This window comes from Kogia breviceps, chromosome 4 (assembly GCF_026419965.1).
Source record: "Kogia breviceps isolate mKogBre1 chromosome 4, mKogBre1 haplotype 1, whole genome shotgun sequence".
In the NCBI taxonomy this organism is placed as follows: Eukaryota; Metazoa; Chordata; class Mammalia; order Artiodactyla; family Physeteridae; genus Kogia; species Kogia breviceps.
The window spans coordinates 56,581,052-56,607,807 of record NC_081313.1 but is presented as its reverse complement, the minus strand read 5'-3'; the positions used below and the strand labels follow the sequence as shown (position 1 = coordinate 56,607,807).

Below are 26,756 nucleotides of genomic sequence, written 5' to 3'. Positions count from 1 at the left end.
AGAGAATATTTTGCCTATGTTCTCTTCTAGGAGTTTTATGGTGTCATGTATTATATTTAAGTTTAAGCCATTTAGAGTTTATTTTTGCATATGGTGTGAAGGAGTGTTCTAACTTCATTGATTTACATGTACCTCTCCAGCTTTCCCAACACCACTTGCTGAAGAGACTGACTTTTCTCCATTGTATATTCTTGCCTCTTTTGTCAAAGATTGACTGTAGGCATGTGGGTTTATTTCTGGGCTCTCTATTCTGTTCTATCAATCCACATGTCTGTTTTTGTGCCAATACCACACTGTTTTGATTACTGTAGCTTTGTAGTATTGTCTGAAGTCTGGGAGGGTTATGCTTCCAGCTTTGTTCTTTTTCCTCAGGATTGCTATGGCAATTTTGGGTCTTCTGTGGTTACACATAAATTTTAGAATTATTTGTTCTAGTTCTGTGAAAAATATCATGGGTAATTTCATAGGGATCTCATTAAATCTGTAGATCACTTTGGGTAGTATGACCATTTTAACAATATTAATTCTTCCAATGTAAGATCATGGGATATCTTTCCATCTTTGTATCATCTTCAATTTCCTTTATCAATGTCTTATCGCTCTCAGCTATGGGAGTCTTTCACTTCCTTGGTCAGTTTATTCCTAAGTATTTTATTTTTTGATGCAATTTTAAAAGGGATTTTTAAACTTTCCCTTTCTCATATTTCATTGTTAGTGTAAAGAAATGCAACCAATTTCTGTATATTAATTTTGTATCCTGCTACTTTGCTGAATTTGTTTATCAGTTCTAGTAGTTTTTGTTTGGAATCTTTAGGGTTTTCTATATAGAGTATCATGTAATCTGCATATAATGACAATTTAACCTCTTCCCTTCCAATTTGGATACCTTTTATTTCTTTTTCTTGTCTGAATGCTGTGGCTAGGACTCCCAACACTATGTTGAATAGAGGTGCTGAGAGTGGGCATCCCTGTCTTGTTCCAGATTTTAGCAGGAAGGGTTTTAGCTTTGCACCATTGAGTATTATGTAGGCTGTGAGTTATGTCTGTTCCCTCTATAACCACCTTGGTAAGGGTAAGAGTTATTTTTTTGGTCTTTTTGATTTTGTTTTCTTGTCAAGAATGGATGTTAAATTTTAGCAAATATTTTTCTGCATCTATTGAGATGATCATGTGGTTTTTTTTTTTTTTTTTTTTTTTTTTTTTTTTGCGGTACGCGGACCTCTCACTGTTGTGGCCTCTCCCATTGCGGAGCACATGCTCCGGACTCGCAGGCTAAGCGGCCATGGCTCACAGGCCTAGCCGCTGCACGGCATGTGGGATCTTCCCAGACCAGGGCATGAACCCGTGTCCCTTACATCAGCAAGCAGACTCTCAACCACTGCACCACGAGGGAAGCCCGATCATGTGGTTTTTATCTTTTCTTTTTTTGTTGTGGTGTATCGCATTGTTGGATTTTCATATGTTGAACCATCCTTATGAACCTGGGATGAATCCTACTTGGTTGTGGTGTATGATCTTTTTCATGTGTTGTTGGATTTGGTCTGCTAATATTTTGTTGAGAATTTTTACATCTATATTCTTCAAAGACATTGGCCTGTAATTTTCCTTTTTGGTGTTATCTTTGTCTGGTTTTGGTATCAGGGTGATAGTGGCTTCATAGAATGACTTTGGGAGTGTTCCCTCTTCTTCAGTCTTTTGGAAGAGTTTGAGAAGGGTGGTATAAGTTCTTCTTGGTTTGGTAGAATTCCCCAGTGGAGCCAGCTGCTCCTGGACTTTTTTTTGCAGGGAGTTTTTAAAATTACAGGTTCTATTTCACTTCTAGAGATCAGTCTGTTCAAATTATTTCTTCTTGGTTCAGTTTTGGTGGGCTGTATGTTTCTAGAAACTTGTTCATTTCTTCTGGGTTGTTCAGTTTGTTGGCATATAATTGTTCATAGTATTCTCTTATGTCTTTTTTTGTATTTCTGTGTTATTTGTTGTTATTTCTCCACTGTCCTTTCTTTTTTTAAATTTTTTAAATTTGAGTCCTCTCTCTTTTCTTCTTGGTGAGCCTGGCCAGAGGTTTGTCAATTTTTTTTTACCCTTTCAAAGACCCAGTTCTTGGTTTTATTGATTTTTTTCTATTTTAAAATCTCTTATTTATTTCCTCTCTGATCTTTATTAGTTCCTTCCTTCTGCTGACTTTAGGTTTTGTTTGTTCTTCTTTTTCTAATTCTTTTAGATGGTAGGTTAGTTGTTTATTTGGGATTTTTCTTTTTTTTTTTTTTTTTTGAGGAAGGCTTGTATCACTATGAACTTCCCTCTAAGGACTGCTTTTGCTGCACTCCATAGATTTTGTATGGCTGTGTTTTCATTGTCAAATGTCTCAAGGTATTTTTAAAATTTCCGCTTTGATGTCCTTATTGACCCATTGGTTTTGAAGTAGCATGTTGTTTAGTCTCCATGTAATCTTTTTTTCTCATTTCTCTTTCTGTGGTTGATTTCTAGTTTGATGCTGTTGTAGTCAGAAAAGATGCTTGGAATAATTTCTATCCTCTTAAATTTGTTGAAGCTTGTTTTATGCCCTAGTATTTGGTCTATTCTAGAGAGTATTCCATGTACACTTGAAAAGAATGTATATTCTGCTTTTTTTTGGATGTAATGTTCTGAAAATATCAATTAAGTCTAACTGTTCAATTGTGTCATTTAGAATCTCTGTTGCCTTATTGATTTTCTGTCGGGAAAATCTGTCCATTGATGTCAGTGGGGTGTTAAAGATTCCTACTATTATTGTATTCCCATCAATTTCTCCCTTTATGTCTGTTAATATTTGTTTTATGTATTTAGGTGCTCCAATATTGGGTGCATATATGTTCATGAGTGTAATATTCTCTTCTTGTATTGATCCTTTTATCATTATGTAGTGTCCTTCTTTATCCTTTGTTTTAAAGTCTATTTTTTCTGTGCTACCCCCAGTTTCTTGTCATTTCTATTTGCATGAAATATCTTTTTCCATCCCCTCACTTTCAATCTATGTGTGTCCTTTGCCCTAAAGTGGGTCTCTTGTAGGCAACATATTGTAGGCTCTTGTTTTATTTTACAATCTGTCACTCCATGTATTTCGATTGGAGCATTTTGTCCATTGACATATAAGGTAATTATTGATAGATATGTATTTATTGCCATTTTAAACCTTATTTTCCAGTTGATTTTGTATTTCTTCTTTGTTCATTTCTTTTTCTTTTTGTTTTTCCTTTTGTGATTTGATGATTGTCTTTTGTATTGTGCTTGTGTTCTTTTTGGTTTTTGTGAATCTACTGTATGTTTTTGATTTGTGGTTACCCTGTTTTTCAAGTATGTTAACTCATTACTGTATCTACTTTCTTTAGACTGGTAATCATGTAGGCTAAAGCATGTTCAAAAAATAATTCTACATTTAAAAAAATCCCCACATGTTTTATGATTTTGATGTTCTTTTTTACAGTTTCATGTTTATCCTTTTTCTCTTCATTATAGTTATCATCACTTTCACCAGAATTTTTTTTTTTAATCTGTGTACTGGCTTATTTAAGTGGTTTACTTTCCAATTATGATTTTCTCTTTTCTATAGATTTTTGCTTCTTTTCTATTTAGAGAAGTATTTCTTTTAGAATAGGTATTCTTTTAGTTTTTGCTGTATTCTTTTTGTTTTTGCTTGTCTGAGAAATTATTTATCTCTCCTTTTATTCTAAATGATAATCTTGTTGGGTAGAGTATCATAGGTTGCAGATTTTTCCCTTTCAGGACTTTGAATATACCTTGCTACTCCCTTCTGACCTGTAATGTTTCTGTAGAGAAATCAGCTGATAGCCTTATGAGGGTTCTATTGTAACTATATCTTTGTTTTTCTCTTGCTGCCTTTAGAATACTCTCTTTACCTTTAACTCTTTTTTTAAAAGTAAACTTGTTTTATTTATTTATTTATTTATTTTTGGTTGTTTTTGGTCTTCATTGCTGTGTGTGGGCTTTCTCTAGTTGTGGCGAGTGAGGACTACTCTTCATTGCAGTGCGTGGGCTTCTCATTGCAGTGGCTTCTCTTGCTGTGGAGCACGGGCTCTAGGCATGTGGGCTTCAGTAGTTGCAGCACATGGGTTCAGTAGTTGTAGTACATGGGCTTAGTTGCTCTGCGGCATGTGGGATCTTCCCGGACCAGGGCTCAAACCCATGTCGCCTGCATTGACAGGCGGATTCTCAACCATTGCACCACCAGGGAAGCCACACCTTTAACTCTTGCCATTTTAATTAAAATATGTCTTGGTGTGGGTCTGTTTGGGTTCATCTTGTTTGGGACTCTCCGTGCTTCCTCTACCTGGATATCTGTTTCCTTCTTTAGGTTTGGGAAGTTTTTAGCCATAATTTCTTTAAATACACTTTTGATCCCCTTTCTTTTTCTTCTCCTTCTGGGATCCTTCTCCTTCTGTGTAGATTGGCACAGTTTATATTATTCCATAGGTCTCATATATTGCTTTCAGTTTTTTCTTTTGTCTTTCTGTCTGCTGTTCTAATTGCATGATTTCCATTATTCTATCTTCCAGATCACTTTTTCATTCTTCTGCATTATTCAGTTTGCTATTTATTGCCTTTAGCTTAGCTTTTGTCTTGGCAAATGAGTTTTCTAATTTTAATTGGCTCTTCTTTATAGTTTCTAGTTTTATTTTACAGTAACCTGCATTTCTATTGATAACCTTTCTTAATTCCTTCAGTATTATTACCTCCTTTTTGAACTCAGGATCTGGTAGACTAGAGAGGGCTGTTTCATTGTTTGTACTTTCAGAGGAATTCTCTTGATCTTTTAGTTGGGAGTGGTTCTTTTGCTTCTTCATTTTACTTATATTTCTCTGACTCTATGAGGTTAGAAGAAACTGTTACCTACTGTGTGTGGTCTTGAAGGGCTGGTTTTATATGGAAGCATACCTGTGTAGATTGTGTGAATCTGTTATTTTGGGCGTGAGGGTTGTTTTTAGTATGGATGCCTTCCATGTCTTTCCTCAGTGTGTGCTGGCTGTTATCCCCTTGATAGGGGGTGTGATTGGTATTGTGATGACCAGAGCCTGCATTGGATATTGAGCAGAGCCTCCTCTTTGCTCTGTGGTTGTCAGAGCTCTGTCTGGGACAGGGTCTGCTCCTCAGTTGTTGGAGTAGAAGCCCCCAGATCCATTTATGAGCTGTGGTGTGAGGTAGGCGGGACTGGAACACTTCTGCTAAGAGAGGAGCCTCTGTGTATTCCTCCACAGGAGCTGTCTACTGAGAGGTGCACTCTGTGGTGTCGCCTGCCACCTGTTGTGTGGGCTCACAAAGTATACTGTTGTTGGCACTGCCCCCAGCCCCATCACAACCATGGGAATGCAGGCAATCAGCCCAGGTGTCCCTCAGGTGCTGTGCTCACAAAGCCACCAGCACAGACTCACTGGCACAGATTTGCTGAAGTCAGGCACCAAGACTGCTATAGTCATGCACCTGGATCTGCTGTGAGAGTTATGACATTAGCCCAGACCCTGACCCCGCTTCTGCATGCATGTGCCCTCAAAGCCCGCAGCTGCTGATGCTGGACCCACCCCAGCCATGGGAGCACCAGCAATCTGCTCAGATGTCCCACAGGCACTGAGCTTACAAAGCCATTGGTGGCACATAAATCCACAGATAGCACAGCGCTGGAAGATGGCTCAGATTTTAGCCCTGCTTCCAAAGTTGCACAGCCCCTGGGAATGGGCTCAGATTTAAGCCCCGCCTCTGCAAGTGAATAACCCACTGGTGTTTGCACACTCCCAGATCTCGTCGAGGTGGAGCTGTGCCTGCTGTAGGCACGCTGAAAATGAGGCTGCTATGGCAGGGCCCTGCCTCTCCCTTTGCGCACATTAACAATGTGGCTCCTATGGCAGACCCAGGCTCAGTTCTGTGTACCTGATTGCAGCTTGGACCATATTCCAGCCCCTTCAGGCTGTCTCCATGCAGCCAACCCCAGTCCTCTCTCCGGGTCTGTCCACTGAAGCCCGAGTTTCAACACCCAGCCCCCATGCACACCAGCATATCCGTATCTTGGCCTGGAGAGTGCAGGGAGGTGGCCAGGACCCTCTGTGCTGGTTTCTCTCTGTTCTGCCTGCTGCAGCCCAGCTGCTGCACTCTCCTCTGAGGCTTTGAAGCTCTCTTTCTGTCCCAGCTGATCTCCCAAGCAGTGAAGTGTATTCCCAGGGTGAGGGAACCTTTCCTCTTTCACAGCTCCCTTCCAGGAGTGCAGGTCCTGTCCCAATTCCTTTTTTTTTTTAATCCTACCTGGTTACATGATGATTTTTCTTGCAATTTTGTTTGTACGATATCTCCCAGCATTCAATAGGTATTGTGTGAGAATTGTTCCACATGTAGATGTATTTTTGATGTATTTGTGGGAGGAGGTAAGCTCCACGTTCTTCTATTCTGCCATCTTGATCTCTGCCCTCACTTTGGTATTATGAGACCTTATATCTATATCCATCTCTGCATCTGTGTCTCTGTTGCTTTCCATTTAAATCTATATCTTTATCCATATTTCCATATCTATATCTATCTACAAGGAAACATATAGCTTGTATTATTTTACAACGTGCTTTTTTATTTGTGAAGCAAGTCTCAGGCACCATATCATTTCATCTGTATTTCAGAATACATACATCTTTTTCCTAGGGGTGTTCATACTGCACTGAGATGGTAAGGGAAGTGACAATAATGTTGGTATCAGTCATTGCATTTGGGTCATGGAGAATAACTGGGCATTTCTTATTCTAATACCTTTCCAGTAATAGCAGCAACAGTCACTAACATTTATATAATGATTATAGCTTTTTCAATCTCATTTTCTCATTTTATTCTTTTCTCATTTCATTTTATTAGGAAGCACTTTTATTTGTATTTTATAGATGAGGAAAGAAAGCGCAGAGAAATGACAAGACTTCCTCAAATCGACGTAACATGCTATCAGTCTAGGTCTGAATCCTGTGCCCCATCAGTATCCAAGAAGATGCTTTGGGATTTTAATTGGATATTAATTAATAATTTGGATTGGAAGTGTTCTCTTATCAAGACAGAGAAGGCAAGACTGAAGTAAGTATTTGATGATACATTTAATAAGATTCTACTTTTAAGAACTTAATGCCAAACATACAATATAAAATAATTATTCCCCTCCCAAAGTATAAATATACCCTTAAATTTTAGAAAAGACTGCATGTCAACTGGCCTAATTGGTTTTGTTTCTGTCTGTGAACTTTTGGACCTTTTTGTAAAGTAACTAACATGGTCTTCCCTAGCATATAAATTTGGTCACAAATTTTAAGCCTGAAGCCATATTGTTAAGTAAGAACAAAGAGCTAGTTAGGTGATCTGTGGAAAGGTAGACAATAATGGATGCCTCCTCTCCAGCAGGGGAAATCAAGCCCTTCTCCTTGTTACTCCACTCTATCAGCGCAAACTGATTACTTGGATGTGTGTTTGGTTTTTTGTTTGTTTGTTTGTTTGTTTGTTTTTTGCGGTACGCAGGCTTCTCACTATTGTGGCCTCTCCTGTTGCGGAGCACAGGCTCTGGACGTGCAGGCCCAGTGGCCATGGCTCACGGGCCCAGCTGCTCTGCGACATGTGGGATCTTCCCGGACTGGGGCACCATCCTTTGTCCCCTGCATCGGCAGGCGGACTCTCAACCACTGTGCCACCAGGGAAGCCCTTGGATGTGTTTTGAATAGTTCATCTAAAATGGCTCGAGGCAAGCAGACACTTGAGGTTTTATAATCAACCTTCGGGCTTCTATGGATCATTCTTATGCACAGAAGGCATCTTTGACAGGCTGACAATCACACACAGGTTTTTCTGGGGGATTAAGTTGGTTATTTTTGTATGCTGTTAAAAGGTTTTCTGTCTGGGTTGCCAGATTTCCATGGAGAGAAAGAAACAAATACTTTTTAACTTGAAAAATTCCATGATAATACTAGAATTAATAACTAACAATTATTTTCATAGTGCTTTGGAGTTTATCAAGAGCTTTTAATTATCTTATTAACAACAACTCAATGAATATGGCATTATTTTCACTCTCATATCTTTTTAAAATTAACTAATTTATTTATTTTTGGCTGTATTGGGTCTTGGCTGCTGTGCATGGGTTTTCTCTAGTTGTGGTGAGTGGGGGCTACTCTTCGTTGCAGTGCGTGGGCACTGCAGTGGCTTCTCTTGTTGCGGAGCATGGCTCTAGGCATGCGGGCTTCAGTAGTTGTGTCCCTCAGTCTCAGTAGTTGTGGCTCATGGGCTCTAGACCACAGGCTCAGTAGTTGTGGTGCATGGGCTTAGTTGCTCCGTGGCATGTAGGATCTTCCCCAACCAGGGCTCGAACCCATGTCCCCTGCACTGGCAGGCAGATTCTTAACCACTGCGCCACCAGGGAAGTCCCTCACTCTCAAATCTTAGATGAGGAAACTGAGACTAAGAGAATGACTGAAAACTACATCTTTCAAGCACAGGTTCCAATGTTTCCTGTGACCAAATCTGTTGCCTTGCATACTCAGCAATCATAATGAACAGTGATTTCAGTTTAAGGGATTATCCTTTTATGAATCAAGGGTAATGTCTCTCTTTGCTGATAAAGGTTACCCAAAGAGGAAAGCATCCAATCTGCCACCTTTTCATGCTTCTGGCTCTACTGAGGGGAATGCCTTTTGGTCCCAGGGAAGATTATTTACCACACAGGCAGTCCCCAAGGAAGCCCAGGGTTTACACATGTGTCTGAACACTGCTTGACACTCTGACCAGGAGCAATTTTCCCAGAGGCTACAAGCACCTTGCACCTTTTGGCTCAGTTTCAAACTGGAGACAGGCTTGGAAAGAAAAGATCTTTCTCCTTCACTTCCCTGGGGAAGTCTTGAGAAGATGTCTTCTTTGTTACTGGTTCCCAAATTGTCCTCTGAGTGGTCTTGGAGTGATCTAGAGGGGTCTGCAAGAAGTTAATGGGTACTAAGCATGGCCTGTGAATGAGATAAATGAAGTGTCTCCCATGGAAGTGTTACTATTTTTCAAGTAAATGAGGTTGCTATTGGACTTAATTAAAATAAAAATTAATTTAAGAGCAATGCCAAATGCTTAGTAGCATTTTGCCATGATATATGTTTGTAACCAGTGGTTATGAAAACTACTGCCACGATCATATGGAGAATGGCATTTTTTAACGTGCAAATCTCCTCTTACACAGAAATGCTGGGAATGACTACTTACCTCCAGAAGAGCAGGACATCAGAAGGCAGTTTATTACATTCTTTTTCATACTGCTTAACACACTGCTGAAAGTCACAATATCTCCCATTATTGCTATGATGCAGATTTTTCTTCTATGAGGATTGAGCCACAGGGATCCTCAGAGATCACCTAGTCAGAGTCCTCATTTTAAAATGAAGAACCTGAAGCTAGGAGAGGTGAAAGGACTCACTCCAGGGCACACAGTTGAGGTAGGCTGAACCCACATCTGAAATCCTTTGACTCTTAGAATCCAGAGTACCCACTCTGCTGCCACCACTTATAGTAGCCATTAATTATGGCCTCATTATCTGAATCTTCATAGTAGTCCTGTGAGGTAGATAGTATCATTTCCTCTTTACAGATGGAGATACTGAGGCACTAAGCCATTAGGAACTTGACAACAGAAATTTATGTTCTCACAGTTCTGGAGGCTTAAAGTCCAAGATCAAGGTTGTGTTTCTGGTGAGGTCTCTCTTCCTAGCTTCAAGCAACCACCATCTTGCTGTGTTGTCATATGGTCCTTTCTCTGTGCACACACGGAGAGCGGGTTTTAGTCTCTCTCTTCCTCTTCTTATGACACTAATCCTATTGGATTAGGGCCCCACCCTTATGTCCTCATTTAACCTTAATAAGACTTTAACCTGCTTAAAGGCACAGTCACATTGGTGGTTAGGGCTTCAACATATGGATTTTTTGGGGGGGGTTGAGGGGGACACAATTCAGCCTGTAGCACTCTGTGTTTCAAAATATTCTCCTGAGGCATGTAGAGTTTATGTGCCTACCATCAGTTCATAAAGCGTTTTCCCCTGTATCCTTGTGTACCCTGTATCCTTGCCAACACTGGGTATTACTATTTGAAAATGTTTGTCAATTTGATGTGCTAAAAAAATGGCCTTTTGTGGTTCTAATTGTAATAATTTTGCATACATGTATGTATTTTTGTTTTATTGATTTCCTATTTATTCCATTTGTCCATTTTTAAATTTGGTATTCATTATTTGGTACTATGTGGGCATATATACCTTTTGTCACATAAATTTTTTTTTTTTTTTTTTGCGGTACGCGGGCCTCTCACTGTTGTGGCTTCTCCCATTGCGGAGCACAGGCTCCGGACACGCAGGCTCAGTGGCCATGGCTCACGGGCCCAGCCACTCCGCGGCATGTGGGATCTTCCCATACCAGGGCACGAACCAGTGTCCCCTGCATCGGCAGGCAGACTTCCAACTACTGCGCCACCAGGGAAGCCCTATAAAATTTTTTTTTAAGTCATTTTTACTTTTAAATTCTGTTAAGGGGTATCACTGTTTTAATTTTGTTGTGATTTATTTGTTAGATAATATTATACTTTAAATTGGATTTTTTTTCTTTTTTAATATTTTATTTATTTGATTGCCCCAGGTCTTAGTTGTGGCTCTCTGTTCCTTAGTTGTGGCATGGGAACTCTTAGTTGTGGCATGCATGTGGGATCCAGTTCCCTAACCAGGGATTGAACCTGAGCCTCCTGCATTGGGAGCGTGGAGTCTTAACCACTGCACCACCAGGGAAGTCCCTAAAATTGATTTTTAATTACCAGCATTTATCTCCCCTTCTTTATTTTATACAGGAAATAAAAGTTTATTGTAGCAAACCTATAAAATTTAGATAAGCAAAAAAGAAAGAAATCACTTAGATGTTACCTTGGTAACTGTTTTTGTGTATATTCCTCTAAACTTTCCTATGCAATACATATATTTATGTAAATACATATATTATACATAGACTTTTAAAAGTTGTGCAAAAAATGGGATCATACTTGTATCAAACCCAAATTAAGCACAACCTGAAGCTGTTTGGCCCTGTTTTGCCTTGCTCCCCTGATGGAGCTGCCCTGGCAAGCCTCACCTGCCACCACTGTCCTTGCCAACTGAAAGGAGGGATGCTGCGCCTGTCCTCTGGCTGGACTGTAACTGCAGAGGCTGTGATATTCCCATTGGCTGTCTGGAGAGGCTAAGTGACACAATCTAGAAAGGGGGAAAGGGTTAATGCCTTTGACTTTGACCAGTGAGAGGAAGATAGGAAGGGACCAGCAGAGAAATTGTTCATCCTTTCTCCACTCAGTGGATTGTTCTGAGGAGCAGTGTTACATGTCACCTCTCTGGGGACACTTTGTTTGAGAAACCAGCTGTATTGCTTAATAAATAACATGCCACAATGTATTTGCCCTCCCTCTTTCCCTGACCACTTCCCTTTTCCTTCCCTAATGCTTCTCTAAGATTGTAGCTCCAATAAAGCATTAGCACGAAAGCTTAGCCTCATGTTCTGTGAGATAATTTTGTCTAATACTATTTTTGTATTTTTATCCCAGGATGGCAAATAGGTCTGTTTAATCTTACACATTAATTCTGATAATCTGTATTATACACAGACTTTTTAAAGTTGTGCAAAAATAAGATCATACTTATATTTAACCCAGTTCAAACCAGTGTATTGGCTGTGGCTATTGTGAGGATTGTATTGGGAAAGATTCTAAAGCTCTATTCTGATCTCAGCTGGAAAGAGAGTTATTATTGATAAGCAATATCTGCAGTGCACGTTTAGAATGGGCTTGGCAGAGCAGAAGAATGCATGAGTCAAATTGACCTCCTGAGAAGTTATCCAAGTTTATATGACAGGAGGGGTGTCTTTCCCACACCCAACATTGAATATTATCGTTCTTTTTTTTTTTAAAAAAAGACTTTTCTAGTTTTGGGGTTAAGATAAATTATACCTTATTTTATTTTATATTTCTTTGATTTGAACATAATTTTTCATATCATTACTGTTTCCTTTATGAATTACCCAATTTCCTTTCCCCTCCCTTCCTCCTTCCTTTCTCCCTCACTTCCCTCCCTCCTCCCTCCCTTCCTCCCTCCCTCCTTCCCTTCCTCTCTCTTTTCCTTCCTCCCTTCCTTCCTTCCTTCCTTCCTCCCTCCCTCCCTTCCTCTCTCCCTCCCTTCCTTCCTTTCCTAAATTTTAAATTTCATTTTGAAATAAAGTAATTTCGATGTGTACTATTTAAAAGTCAGATGGTAAAATGGCTAATAACAAAGAACAGCTGCCCTTCTCCAATTTTTCTACCCCTGAGTCCTCTCCCCATAAAACCATTTCCATTTCTTTTAGCTGTCATTTCTTTTGGGGGGAGGGAGAAATTTGTCTCAGTGTTTCTAAATAATATGCTTACACTGCTACTTCTTGATTTTTCAATTGTAGATATTATCCATAGACTTTCTACTATGGAAGGTAGGAATTTATCTTCCTACTATAGAAGATAAGAATTTCCTGTCTTACTTATTTCCAACTACTATCTCCTCATACCTCCCCCCATACTTTTCCTTCTTGCATTCTCCAGATACAGATGTATAATAATTTTGGGATAAGTCAGAATTCAGGATACACATTGTTACTACTATATAAATACTGTAACAGCTAAATCTCAAAGTGTATTATGATTTCTTATTCAACTCCCCCCCCCCACCCACCGCCCCTGAGTTGATTGCCTCAGTTTTTGTGTTTATCACTAATGTAACTCCAGACTCTCTGGTATAAAACCATTTGGTATAACCAAAGACTTCAGATAATCTACTGATTCTACTTTTTTCTTGCAGGCCCTTCTGAAACCCCTGACCTCTGCTATGATCTTTTTTGGTTGCTTTCTAAGCCTGCTGCCTAGCCATTCTCCTGAGATTTTTCACCACCATTCTGAGAATTCCCTTCATCTGACTCATATATCAGATTCCTAGCTGCCTGGATTTTACAACTTCTTTCTTTGTTTTACTCCCTTATTTTGATAGAGTTCATCCTCTACTTGCTTTTTCAAGAAAAGATGCAGAAGAGGTAAATTTTTGAAAACTGGATTTTTTTTCCTCTTTGGCCATTTAATGGATGGTTTGAATTGGTACAGAATTTGACAGTGCTGCATTAGTCAGAATAGGCTAACTGTTGTACCAAACAACCCTCATATCTCAGTGTCTTAACACAAAGAAGAGTTTTGCTCAGTGCATTTTATGTGCAGTTGTTTGGTGGGTAGCTTTCCACATGGTGTTTTAAGGACGAAGATTTTGTCCATCTGGAGGCTTTACCAGGATCTTGGAGTCTTCCTCTAGGTCTTCTGCATCCTTCCACATGACAAGGAAAGAGACTCTGAAGGACCATGAGGAAGATTTTAGAGGTCTGGCCTCGAAGTAGGTTTCACTTCCACTCACGTTCCATTGGTTAAAACTCAGTTACATGGACTGCCTAAGTGAAAGGCAGCTGGGGAGACACTTTACCTTGTAATTTTAAAAGCATTCTTGTCTTGTGTTCTGGTTTCCCACGTTATTATTGACTCGTCTGATACAATTCTCATTCCTAATTCTTGGCATCTAGATTGTCTCATTTGGTGATTGATTGATGAAAGTCCAGTGGAAAAACAGATGAACGAGGGAGAAAAGTCCACGAGAAATGTACTCCATTGTCATATTGTACACCTAACCTGTGGGGGGGTGATTTTGCCCTGCAGGGGATATTTGGCAATGTATGGAGACATCTATGATGGTCACAACTGGTGTGTGCCTGCAGGTGCTACTAGACTTTAGTGAGTAGAGGCCAGAGATGTTTAGTAGAGGCTAAACATCCTACCACACACAGGATAGCCCCCTACAACAAAGAATTATGTGGTCCAAAATGCCAGTAGTGCCAGGGTTGAGAAACCCTCACTAAATGTTATGTCTGTGCTTTTAGGTTAGAAAGAACGGTTGCTGCCACCACAATAGAAGCATGCATAATGGTAGCACACAGAGAGATATGATTAAATTTCCCTGGAGGATAGGGAGGGTCACAGATGTGGTCCTTGTCTTCTGTGTAAGGAGCTGGTCTTCATTACGTTGCTGTATCTGGGCTTAGGTTATTGCAACAGGTGATTCTGGTAAGTATCAAATTAGATCAATTGGTGAATAACTGGCATCTTTATGATATTGAGTCTCCATAACCATGAATATGCATTTCTGTTTTATTTTAGTATTCTTTATTGACTTTCAAAGTAAAGTTTTTAAAATTTCCTTCATTAAGGTTATTTTCTACTTTTGTTGGATTTATTCCTCAGTATCTTATTTTTTTGTGTGTGGTCACTGTAAATGTTATATCTCTGCTTTCTTTTGATAATTTGCCCAATATTTCTTTTTTATTTTTTAAAATTTAAAGTACATAGAAAAATAGAAATAGTACAACAAACGATGAAAACTTTAAAATTTTATATTTTCTACTATTTATTTATTTATTTGGTTGTGCTGGGTCTTAGTTGTGGCAGGTGGGCTCCTTAGTTGTGGTTCGTGGGCTTCTTAGTTGCAGCTCACTGGCTCCTTAGTTGCGGCACGCGGGCTCCTTAGTGGTGGCATGCAAACTCTTAGTTGTGGCAAGCATGTGGGATCTAGTTCCCTGACTAGGGATTGAACTTGCGTCCCCTGCATTGGGAGCGTGGAGTCTTAACCACTGTGCCACCAGGGTAGTCCCATAAAATTTTATATTTTCTAAGTGCTTACTCTTAGTATATAGAAATGCAATTATTTTTGTTTGTTGACTTTTTATATAACTTCCTTGCAAAACTCTTCTATTAATTCTAAAAATTAGTGTAGTTTTTCCTATGTAGGAGATCAAAACATTGGCGAATAATGACAGTTTTGTTTCTTCCTTTTCAATTCTTATACTTTATATATATATTTTCTTATCTTACTGCAAAGGTCAGGACAATATTGAATAGAAGTGGTGAAATAGCAGACATCTATTTCTTGTTTCTGATTACAAAGGGAGTATTTCTATTTTGTTTTCTTCCTGATTATTAGGAAGATACCTCTGTTAAAGGAATTGTTCACTGTGGAGTATAATGTTTGCTGCAGGATTTTCAGTAGTTGTCCTTTATTAAGGAATTTAGTTTCCATGCCAAGTTTGCTTAAAAGTTTTTAGGAAAATAAATGTAGTATTTTTATCAAATACTTCTCTGCATCTGTTGTGATGTTTATATAATTTTTCTACTTTAATCTGTTAATGTGGTGAATTACATTAATAGATTTTCTAGTGTTAAATACTCCTGCATTTCTAGGATAAACCAATTTAGTAAATATAGATTATTTTTATTATTCACTCTGGATTTGATTTGTTAATATTTTGGTCAGGATTTTTGTATCTATATTTAGAAATGCTATCGATCTATAATTTTCCTTCCTTATACCAGCCTTATCTAGGTTTTGTATTAAGATTATACTAGTCTTTTAGAAAGACTTGATGACTATTTCTATTTTCCCCCTTCTCTGGAACATTTTGCATAAAATTGGAAAGATATGACCCTTGAATATTTGTCTGAAAATATCATGTGGGTCTAATATTTTCTCTGGGGGAAGATTTTAATTACTGATTTGACTTCTTTAGTGTTAGAAGACTAGTAAGGTTTTATATTTTGGTAAGTTTTTTTTTTTTAAGAGGGAGTTTTTCATTTTGTCCATGTTTTCAAATTTATTGTTATAAAAGTGTTATTATTCTTACTATCTTTTAAATCTTTTTAAAATTTAGAGTTTATTCCTAATATTGTTTTTATTTTTTAATAATTTGTTGCTTGAAGCTTTTAAAGAACAACTCTGGCTTTGGTGAGCCTCTACAAATTTTAGTATTTACCCTTGAAATTTTAATAAAATAACCTATATGTTAATGAATATGTTTTTCCTCTTCCAGAACAATAAAAGGACCTTAAAAATTTGAAAGCCACAATCATCCTTCCTTTCTGAATTGAATCATTTCTTTTCTTTTATTGTTATTTTATCTCCATCTTTTTTAGTTCACAAATTACGTATTATTGTTTGATATTGTTTTAATTTGTCAATGTTCACACAGAGTTGCCTATATCATTATCATATTTTTAATTTTGGTCAACATTTCTGTTAGTATTGCAGACCTCCTTCTGGAAAATTTTCCTTCTTGAGTACATGCTTTAGAAATTCTTTGTTGAGTATCTCAGATTTTATTCTTCTGAAAATATTTTTATTTTACCTTTATTAATTATTGAATGGCAGGTTTTTCTTGTTTGTTTTTGATGAAATTGTAGGTCAATTTTACTTACTTTTTCTCAGCACATTGAAGAAACTATTTCACAATGGCTTTCACTGTTGTTGAAAAGTCAGCTATGAGTCTAACTGCCTCTCCTTTGTAGATAATTTGTAGTGCCCTAGCTGCTCTTAAAATAGTCTCACTATTCTAGGTTGTCTTCTACTTTACTATGATGTGTTTTAGGTGTCCCCTTACTCTTATTTATCCTGTTTGGGATTCATTGTGATTCTTGATTTGAGAATGCATGGACTATTTTTCCCACAATCTCTTCAAATGTTGCCTTTCCTTTATTACTTCTATAATCTCTGTTCCTTCTGAAATTCCAAGTAGACATATGTGGGTCTTTCTCATTATATCCTCTGTACCTCTAAACTTCATTTCTATATATGAAGTGTGTGTGTGTGTGTGTGTGTGTGTGTGTGTGTGTTTTGTTCTTTGTATGCTGCATTGCATATAATTTCTTTCTGGTTTAATAATTCTCTCTTCATCTATGTCTAATCTGTTGTTTAATACATCCATTGAGTTTTTTTCATGGTTCCTCTTTTTAAAAAATTAACAGACTTTATTTTTTAAAGAAAGTTTTAGGTTCACAGTAAAACTGAGTGAAAAGTACAAATATACCCTCTCACCACACACACCCACAGCCTCTCCCACCATCAATGCCCCACACCAGTGTGGTATATTTGTTAAACAATCAATGAACCAACACTGACACATTATTATCAACCACAGTCTATAGTTTATATTAGAGTTCACTTTTTGTGTTGTATATTCTGTGGGTTTTGACAAATGTGTAATGACATGTATCCACCTTTATAGTAGCATACAGAATAGTTTCACTGCTCTAAAAATTCCTTGTGCTTCACCTATTCATCTCTCCTTCTTCCTCAACCTGTTCCATTGAGTTTTTTTTTTTTTTTTTTTTTTTTTTTTTTTTTTTTTGCGATATGCGGGCCTCTCACCGTTGTGGCCTCTCCCGTCGCGGAGCACAGGCTCCGGACGCGCAGGCCCAGCGGCCACGGCCCACGGGCCCAGCCGCTCCACGGCACGCGGGATCCTCCCGGACCGGGGCACGAACCCGCGCCCCCCGCACCGGCAGGCGGACTCCCAACCACTGCGCCACCAGGGAAGCCCCTGTTCCATTGAGTTTTAAATTTCAGCTGTTTTATTTTTTTATTTCTAAAACTTCTATTTGGTTTTACTTCAAATCTTGATAGTTTATTGCTTGTTATTTATTTTTTCAGTTTTTTCTTTTTACCTCTTTGATCAAATTATAATACTTATCTCAAATTCTGTATCTGGCCATTTAAATATCTAAAATATTAAAATATCTCAAGTGTTTGCAGATCTGGTTCTGTTATATATTCTTCTTGTGATTTGAATTCATGGTGGCTTGTGTGCCTTTTTCTCCTTTTTGTTTGGCTACGTTCGGTCATCGTTGCTGCGCACAGGCTTTCTCTAGTTGCGGTGAGCGGCGGCTACTCTTCATTGTGGTGCGTGGGCGTCTCATTGTGGTGGCTTCTCTTGTTGCAGAGCACAGGCTTTAAGCATGTGGACTTCAGTAGTTGCAGCACATGGGCTCAATAGTTGCGGCTCACAGGCTCTAGAGCACAGGCTCAGTAGTTGTGGCACACGGGCTTAGTTGCTCCACAGCATGTGGGATCTTCCCAGACCAGGGATTGAGCCCATGTCCTCTGCATTGGCAGGCAGATTCTTAACCAGTGCACCACCAGGGAAGTCCTGGCTTGTGTGCTTTGTGATTGTGTGTGTGTCTCTGTGGTGGAAATTTTGCTTGAAATTCTTAAGAGTCCTGGGTTGTCAGAGTGCTTCTCCAAGGAAGATCCATGTCTGCTTTATTCAGCTGTTTGAAGGTACCACAGACTTGGTATCACTAACCACAATTCTTACATTGTAGTTTTTTAAAAAAATTAATTAATTTTATTTTATTTTTATTTTTGGCTGCATTGGGTCTTCATTGCTGCATGCGGTATTTCTCTAGTTGTGGCAATCAGGGCCTACTCTTCGTTGCAGTCCGTGGACTTCTCATTGCGGTGGCTTCTCTTGTTGTAGAGCATGGGCTCTAGGCGCATGGGCTTCAGTAATTGTGGCACATGGTCTCAGTAGTTGTGGCTCACAGGCTGTAGAGCACAGGCTCAGTAGTTGTGACCCATGGGCTTAGCTGTTCTGTGGCATGTGAGATCTTCCTGGACCAGGGCTCGAACCCGTGTCTCCTGCATTGGCAGGCGGATTCTTAACCACTGTGCCACCAGGAAAGCCCACATTATAGTTTTTTAAGGACCATGTAAGTACTGCAGATTTGGGCATTAAGGACACTAGTCCTTAATCTACTTAAGACTAGTCAGAAGGTACAGGTTCCCCGAGGAGACTTTTTATTCCTGACTTCTAGAGCCAGGATAGAGACAGATACTATTTGTTTTTCTTGCATTTTCTGTGGGTCTTTTTTTTTTTTTTCCCTATTTCTTTCTTTCCCTGACAGTGTATCCATTTCTGGATCTCAGATTGTCACCTCCTTCTACAAGTCCGAGACTTTGTGTGCTGGCTCAAGGCTTTGTTTGTAGCCCCCTCATGTCCCCATGCTATAGACACAGTTACCCAGTGGCTTCCAAGCTTCTTTACTTTCCTAGACTCATGTTCTGAGCTTTGGCAGTGTACTCTCACCTTCTCATAGCCTCAGATATTCAATTAAACATACCTGTCTGTCTATCTACCATCTATATATGCTTTATTTATATTTAATTGTGGTTTCAGGATCTCCATTCTGCCATATGCCCTCCAGTCAGTTTTTATATTCTATTATATTTGCCGTGCCTAAAATCCGTTCTCCCAGCCTTTTTCTTTCTCCCATTTTTCTGTAGAAACCCATCACAACTTCATTTAGTGAGAAGAGTGAAGCAGTAGTTCAAAGTGATGATATTATGTGTCAAAAGTCATCAGCTGTCATCCCGGCTGTGCCAGTTGAGACTTATTAATCCCCCTGCACCTCAGTTTTTCTGATCTAGAAGGGACACACAGTGTTGCTCTAGAGATCTCACAGCCTCCTTCTAGCCTTGACATTTGATACAGAGCACGAATTCCTTCATGAGCCTGGCCCCTGTGGCTGTTGGCTCTTGATTAATGGTTTAGCACACTATTTGTCCTCCTGAGTATTTTTAAACACAGAAATTTATTTTAGCTTGATTAGACAGGACTCTTGTGTAGGCCTGTCTTGGTACCTTGCCTAGCCTTGGAGATGTTGCTGAGCCTGTCTGAGCCTGTGACGTATTGGAGAAAGACAATGTGGAACGTTGGGGGTTGGACAGGGAAGCATACTAGTGAGGAGGACTTTGTTTTCACACTGCTGTTTTAACATTTTCCCTTCCTTCCTCCCTGTAAAGGAAAAACTCAGTTTCCTCTTTGCTATGTAGGGAAAACCCCAGTTCTTTGCTACTGTTTCTGTCCTGCGAGTGTCCTGTACTACTCACACAGAACACTTGACTTCTGGCACTTCTGGTCAAATGTGTGTGGGTTCTCACCACAGCAAGCAAGTCTCTCACACAGCTGGATGTCCTACAATTTAACTCAATTCTGATGCTGTCTACCTGGAGATTGTCAGATCTCACAGGTAAGGGCTCAGTCTCACAAGTCTGCACCCCCACCCCCACCCCCACCCCCGCCTTCAAAAGCCAGTCACAAGCTCAGGTCATCACCTGTGCTTCTGACTGAGAGGCTGTATAGTTTGGAGGTTCCAGTGACCCCCTGCACAGATTTGATTAATTTGCTAGAGCAGCACACAGAACTCAGAGAAACACTTCTGAAACTGTGCACCTCAGATTGCAATTTGAACCCGTTTGCCAGGACTCAAACTCGACCAAAACCCGGATTGGGACTTGAACCCACAGGGCCGGGACTCGAACCCGGCCAAAACCCATGGTCTTCCAACTGAGATCACACACCTGGTTTCAGGACTTAATGAAGCTCGGGTTCTTGATGTCTCATCACAGAAAGAATTCAGTGAGAGACAAAGTGATAGGTAAGAAGTGGATTTGTTTAGAGAGAAACACACTCCACAGACAGAGTGTGGGCCATCTCAGAATGTGAGAAAGGCACCAGGGTACGGGGTTGTCAGTTTTATAGGAGTGGGTAATTTCATAGGCTAATGAGTGGGAGGAGTATTCCAGCTATTTCAGGAAGGGGCGGGGATTTCTAGGAATTGGGCCACTGCCCACTTTTTGATCCTTATGGTCGGTCTTGGAACTGTCATGGCACCTGTGGGTGTGTCATTTAGCTTGCTGATGTGTTACAGTGAGCGTATACTGAGGTTCAACATCTAGTGGAAGTCGACTTGTCTGCCATCTTGGACCCATTTAGTTCTAATCAGTTTACGTCATGTCCTTGGGCTATGTCATTCTTTCAAAGGTGTGCCCTGCCCCCTTCCCTCCTGTTTCACTTACTTACCTTTACCAGTGTATTAAAGAATATGATAAAGGATACAAATAATAACCAGATGAAGTGGTACATAGGGTGAGGTCTGGGAGGGTCCCCAGCACAGGAGCTTCTGTCCCTGTGGAGTTGGGGTGTGTCGCCCTCCTGGTATAGAAGATGTGTCCACCAAGCCCTCTGAATCCTCTACTATTGGGATTTGATGGCAGCTTCGTTGTGTAGGCATGATTAGTTTTTTGGGGTTTTTTTTGCCAGATACATGTTTAATATTCACAAATCAATTGCTTCCTGATATATCAGCAATGAACATGTGAAGATTGAAAGTAAAAAAAAAAAACCATTTATAAAAATACCACCCAAAGTGAAATATTTTTGTATAAATCTAACAGAAATATGTGCAAGATCTGTAAAACAAAAACTACAAAACTATGATAAAAGAAATTAAAGAACTAAATAAATGGATAGATATTCCATGTTCATAGACAGGAAAACTCAATATTTTGAAGCTATCAGTTCTTCCCAAATTGATCTGTATTTCAATGCAATCCCAATCAAAATCTCAGCAAGTCATTTTGTGGATATTGACAAACTGAATCTCATGGGGTATTTTTGTTTTTGTTTTCTTAACATCTTTATTGGAGTATAATTGCTTTACAATGGTGTGTTAGTTTCTGCTTTACAACAAAGTAAATCAGTTATACATATACATATGTTCCCATATCTCTTCCCTCTTGCGTCTTCCTCCCTCCTACTCTCCTACCCTCCCTATCCCACCCCTCTAGGTGGTCACAAACCACCTAGCTGATCTCCCTGTGCCATGCGGCTGCTTCCCACTAGCTATCCACCCTACATTTGGTAGTGCATATATGTCCATGCCACTCTCTCACTTCATCACAGCTTAGCCTTCCCCCTCCCCATATCCTCAAGTCCATGCTCTACTAGGTCTGTGTTTTATTCCCATCCTACCTCTAGGCTCTTCATGAAATTTTTTGTTTTTCTTAGATTCCATATATATGTGTTAGCATATGGTATTTGTTTTTCTCCTTCTGACTTACTTCACTCTGTATGACAGACTCCAGGTCCATCCACCTCACTGCAAGTGGTGCTGGGAAAACTGGACAGGTACATGTAAAAGTATGAAATTAGAACACTCCCTAACACCATACACAAAAATAGACTCAAAATGGGTTAAAGACCAAAATGTAAGGCCAGACACTATAAAACTCTTAGAGGAAAACATAGGCAGAACACTCTATGACATAAATCACAGCAAGATCCTTTTTGACCCACCTCCTAGAGAAATGGAAATAAAAACAAAACTAAACAAATGAGACCTAATGAAACTTAAAAGCTTTTGCACAGCAAAGGAAACCATAAGCAAGACCAAAAGACAACCCTCAGAATGGGAGAAGATAGTTGTAAAAGAAGCAACTGACAAAGGATTAATCTCCAAAATTTACAAGCAGCTCATGCAGCTATCAAAAAAACAAACAACCCAATCCAAAAATGGGCAGAAGACCTAAACAGACATTTCTCCAAAGAAGATATACAGATTGCCAACAAACACATGAAAGAATGCTCAACATCATTAATCATCAGAGACATGCAAATGAAAATACAACGAGATATCATCTCACACCGGTCAGAATGGCCATCATCAAAAAATCTACAAACAATAAATGCTGGAGAGGATGTGGAGAAAAGGGAACACTCTTGCACTGCTGGTGGGAATGTAAATTGATACAGCCACTATGGAGAACAATATGGAGGTTCCTTAAAAAACTACAAATTGAACTACCATACGACCCAGCAATCCCACTACTGGGCATATACCCTGAGAAAACCATAATTCAAAAAGAGTCATGTACCAAAATGTTCATTGCAGTGCTATTTACAATAGCCAGGACATGGAAGCAACCTAAGTGTCCATCAACAGATGAATGGATAAAGAAGATGTGGCACATATATACAATGGAATATTACTCAGCCCTAAAAAGAAGCGGCATGATTAGTTTTTAACTCCATTTCTAGCTCCTCTTCCGTCTCTGAAGGATAAAGGGTAGGACTGAAAATTCCAAGCTTCTAATCATGGCTTGAAATTTCTGGTGATCAGCCCCTATCCAGGAGCCCACCAAGAATCACCTCCTTAGGACAAAAGATGCCCCTAGTGCTCTTATCACTTAGGAATTTACAATTGTTTAGGAGCCTTGCGTCAGGGATGCAGTCAAAGACAGATATTAGAACAAAAGATACTTGTAGTGTTCTTATCGCTTAGGAAATTACAAGGGTTTCAGGAACTCTGTGCCAGTAACTGGGGGCAGAGACCAACCTATATTTTCTCACATTCCCATTCTCTCTTCTTCTCCTCCTTTCCCCTCATCTACTTCTCCCTTGTTCTCTTCTTTACACAAATATTTATTGAGCATAAAAAGTGTGGTGTGGAATACAGTGGTGAATAAAACAGATATGGTCTTAACCTTTAAAAATCTTACAATCTAGTGAAAGACATAGATATTAAACCAATGTAACAGATATGAATTTGTGTCATAACACTTGGGCATGAGAAATATCATGTCACTTTTTAAAAAAAATCAAATTACTTTTAGCTTGGACAAATAGTTATTTGGGTCAAGGAATACAAATGTAATTTTTGGGTAGCCTGTGTCCCTTCCATGGGGCTTGCAAAATCTAGGGGATAATGAAATTTGCGGATTTAAGACATCTAGGAAACTTGGGGAAAGGCTTCTGGTCTTTATCCCATTAACTGACCATGCAATAATCCCAGTCCATAAGGTGGGAGACACATATGTATTGAAAACATAATAAAACCCTTTGAAAGAAAAGAAAGCATGCTTTTCTGGGTTTTTTGCTCCAGTGTGTTTTTAGTACATAGAGATACTTTTCTTCTTTTGGCTACGCAAACAAAAGGGGTCTAGTGCTTTGATGGAAATACGTAATTTCTGCTCTGCCTAGAGCATATGCGTCTTCTCTGTAGATGTTTACTCAGTTGGCATGATGAAAACATTAAACCAGAAAAAGAAACATAAATTTATGCTTCCATTTTATGTCTTTCAAAATGGTGACTGGCATAAATTCAGCACTCACACACCGAAATGAACCAAATATATACTAAGCGGGACTAAACTTTCCTAGTAGTATGTAAATCATTATTATATTCTCCCCAATTTGCAAAATTTACATATCTCATTATGAATAGGATGCTCAGAATGCTATACAGAATTTCATTTCACCCTTTTTGTGCAATACATGGTTTCTAAGAAATATTAAAGAGACAATCTCATAGATCTCTATTTAAGGAGTCTAGTGTCTACCCTAAATTTGCATTTGCAAACTATGATTGCATTATGTTCCTAGCAGACTGGCATATGAACTTACATATACAGACTTGCATATACAGGCAGCTTCCTTAAAGCCTCCTTTATTCAGGAGTGTTGGAAGAGGGGAAATAGCCACTGATAAAGATATATTTGAAATTTGTCTGAACACATTCTTTTGTATGTGTTTAACAGAATTTAAATGTGCAAGAAGATTACATTTGACCTTTTTTTTTCCATTTCAAAGAAACTTCCTTTAAATTTTTTAGTTTATGTAGCTGAATATATAACATTCCAAAGCCTTTCCTAAAAGACTGAACTGTTAAAGGAAAGAAATAAAGAGTACAGCAGTAATAGTAATTCTAACACCCTCTGGGAAGATTGCATTAACTTTTAATTTGCAGGCATTTGTGCTTTACAGTGGAAATCAAATATGTGCATAATCTGGAGATCAAACTTTTCAAAACCCTCAACCTCATAAGTTATGACCTATTTAGAAGGCAGACAAGAGGTTAATCTTGACTCTAGAAAACAGATTTATCTTTTAAAACTTTCTTGATTCTAGAGCATCTCAAAGAATTGCCAAGGGAGGGAACAAATTGCCCCCTAGAAGCTTACATGGTAAAGAGATGTTTTCCCAAGGATGGTGTTTTTGTCGCTGGTAGTTCTGTAAAGACTTTAAGGTAGTACATAGACACTTTTTAAAATGTCAGTTTTTTGTCATGTGTATATTTTTTGTAATTTGAAAAAAATTAACTTGGATATAATTTTTCAGGACAAGTCTTACGGAGGTGGCAATATTAAATGCATTTATATAAAGAAAAATATATTAGTTAAATAATAATAATATGGGGGATATTCATATATGACAAATTTTCTCCACCTTCTGTCTTAACTGTCTGAACATCTTCAAAAGGTTTCCAGGCTGTTCTTTGCCAAACTTTTTCTTCCAATCTCACATGTATTGACATTCTACTGTTCTCTTCCCCAGCCTCTAGTACCCTCACACCCTCTGCCTAGTCTTGGGTGACACCATGGTCATGAGAAAGCCACACTAAGGAGCAGAGTTAAATATAACTCAGAGTCCTTAGATAATCTTCAGTGCGATGTTGCCAAAGTGGGTCCAAGAATGGCCTACATCAGAATCATCTGGGCTACTCATTAAAAATGCAATTTCTGGGCTTCCCTGGTGGCGCAGTGGTTGAGAGTCCGCCTGCCGATGCAGGGGACGTGGGTTCGTGCCCCGGTCCAGGAAGATCCCACATGCCGCGGAGCGGCTGGGCCTGTGAGCCATGGCCGCTGAGCCTGCGCGTCTGGAGCCTGTGCTCCGCAACGGGAGAGGCCACAACAGTGAGAGGCCCACGTACAGAAAACAAACAAACAAAAAAATACAAAAAAAAAAATGCAATTTCTATTCTGGGGTGAGACCAAGGAAGGTAGATTTTTTAATAAACACCACAGGTGATTCTGATCCTGAGTAAAGTTTAAAAGAGAGGCATTGGTGATGGAAGTAACTGAAGACAGTCCTAACTGCTTATCCCAAGGTAAGCAAAGGAACCCAGGAAACTCATCTGGGTAACAACTTCTCTATCCAATGGAATATCCTTATCATCTAACTTGAAAATGATACCTGGAAAAATAGAAGCTCTTTCTGGACTTTTGAAGTCAAGAGCCCCTTTCCAGCTTGCTGTACTGCTTCTGTCTATGGCTTGGTCCTGGCCTCCTTGAACACCAGCTTTGCATGCAGGCTGCTGATGGACAAGCCAGATCTCAGGAAGGTGGCAAATACCCAGCAGGAAAATAGTTATCCCCAGGACCAGCCCAGTGATATCTACTGTAATCTTATTTTTAAAGAGAAAGTGCTGTAGTCATAAGGCTCCTACATTCCATCCTCATAATCTTTTTTCCCAAATTAAAAAGGTTTCAATTTCAGAGGTAACTTTGGTTACCTGAAAATCCAGGTAGCACATCTACTCCCATGCTTTACAAAGGACATGATTTCACTTATGCCACTTTGGTTAAGATGAAGAAACTCACTAAAGAAGATATGGGATGAAATGGGGCGTAATCTGGAATGTGGATAGACACTGGCAAACTCCTCCCAACTGCCATATGTAACACCAGCTCCATCACCAGAAGAAGCCACCCTAAAACAAATTTCTTTGGAAACAGAGTTGAGGTAATAGTAAATTCATAGAGATCTCTTGGGGGAAGTTTATTAAAAAGCAAAAATCATTCAACAAATAATGCTGGGACAACTGAATATATCCACATGCAAAGAATGAATATAAACCCTTACTTCACACAGTACACAAAATTAATTTAAAATGGGTCAAGGACATAAAGGTAAGAGCTAAAACTATAACACTCTTAGAAGAAGACAGGCATAAAGCTTTGTGGCTTTGGACAAGACAATGTTTTGTTTTGTTTTTTTAACATGATATTAAAAGTACAAGTCACAACAGAAAATAATAGGTAAATTGGACTTCATCAAAATTAGTAAGTTTTTTTTTTTGCTTCAAATGACACATTATCAAGAAAATGAAAATACAACTCATAAAAGGAGAGAAAATATTTGCAAATCATGTATCTGATAAAGGATTTGTATCTAGAATATATAAAGAA

The 26,756-nt window shown here is 39.1% G+C and overlaps 1 protein-coding gene across 7 annotated transcripts in view; it reads left to right on the top strand.

Annotated features, from left to right (window-relative positions):
• Positions 1–26,756, top strand: part of ZNF366 (zinc finger protein 366) — a 404,084-nt gene that overhangs the window by 116,881 nt on the left and 260,447 nt on the right. For all 7 annotated transcript variants that reach the window (XM_067031125.1, XM_067031121.1, XM_067031124.1 and 4 more), the window contains exon 5: positions 6,909–7,092. The gene's annotated coding sequence lies outside the window, so the exon portion shown is untranslated. The remainder of the gene's footprint in view (positions 1–6,908; positions 7,093–26,756) is intronic.